Source organism: Cebus imitator, unplaced genomic scaffold (assembly GCF_001604975.1).
Source record: "Cebus imitator isolate Cc_AM_T3 unplaced genomic scaffold, Cebus_imitator-1.0 Scaffold117, whole genome shotgun sequence".
Lineage (NCBI taxonomy): Eukaryota > Metazoa > Chordata > Mammalia > Primates > Cebidae > Cebus > Cebus imitator.
This window is the reverse complement of record NW_016107432.1, coordinates 1113855-1115142: the sequence shown is the minus strand read 5'-3', so window position 1 is coordinate 1115142 and position 1288 is coordinate 1113855.

Below are 1288 nucleotides of genomic sequence, written 5' to 3'. Positions count from 1 at the left end.
AGGAATATAAGTGAATTGATGGAGCTGAAAAACACAACACGAGAACTTCGCGAAGCATGCACAAGTTTCAACAGCCGAATTGACCAAGCAGAAGAAAGGATAACAGAGGTAGAAGATCAACTCTATTAAATAAAACAAGAAGGCAAAAATAGAGAAAAAAAGGTAAAAAGGAATAAAGTCTCCAAGAAATGTGGGGCTACGTGAAAAAACCTAATTTATGTTTGATAGGTGTACCTGAATGCGACAAAGAGAATTAATCCAAGCTGAAAAATACTCTTCAGGATATTATCCAGGAAAACTTCCCCAACCTAGCAAGGCAGGCCAATATTCAATTCCAGGAATTGCAGAGAACACCACAAAGATATTCCTCAAGAAGGGCAACCCCAAGGCACATAATCGTCAGATTCACCAGGGTTGCAATAAAGGAGAAAATGCTAAGGGCAGTCAGAGAGAAAGGTCAGGTTACCCACAAAGGGAAGCCCATCAGACTTACAGCAGATCTCTCAGCAGAAACCCTACAAGCCAGAAGAGAGTGGGGTGAATATTCAACATCATTAAAGAAAAGAACTTTCAACCCAGAATCACACATCCAGCTAAACCAAGCTTCATAAGTGAAGGAAAAATAAAATCCTTTGCAAACAAGCAAGTACTCCGAGACTTCATCACCACCAGGCCTGCTTTATAAGAGCTCCTGAAAGAGTCCCTACACATATAAAGGAACAACCAGTACCAGCCACTCCAAAAACTTACCAAATGGTAAAGAGCATCAACACAATCAAGAATCTCCATCAACTAACGAACACAATACCCAGCTAGCATCAAAATGGCAGTATCAACTTCACACATAACAATATTATCCCTAAATGTAAATGGACTAAATGCCCCAATCAAAAGACACAGACTGGCAAATTGGATAAAAATCCAAAACCCATCAGTGTGCTGTATCCAGGAAACCCATCTCACATACAAGGATACACAAAGGCTCAAAATAAAGGGAGGGAGGAAGATTTACCAAGCAAATGGAGAGCAAAAAAAAAAGCAGGAGTTGCAATTCTCATCTCTGATAAAAAGGACTTTAAATCAACAAAGATCAAAAGAGAAAAAGAAGGACGTTACATAATGGTAAAAGGATCAATGCAACAAGAAGAGCTAACGATCCTAAATATATACACACCCAATACAGGAGCACCCAGATACATAAGGCAAGGCAAGTTCTTAATGACTTACAAACAGACTTAGACTCCCACACAATAATAGTGGGAGACTTTAACACCCCATTGTCAATATT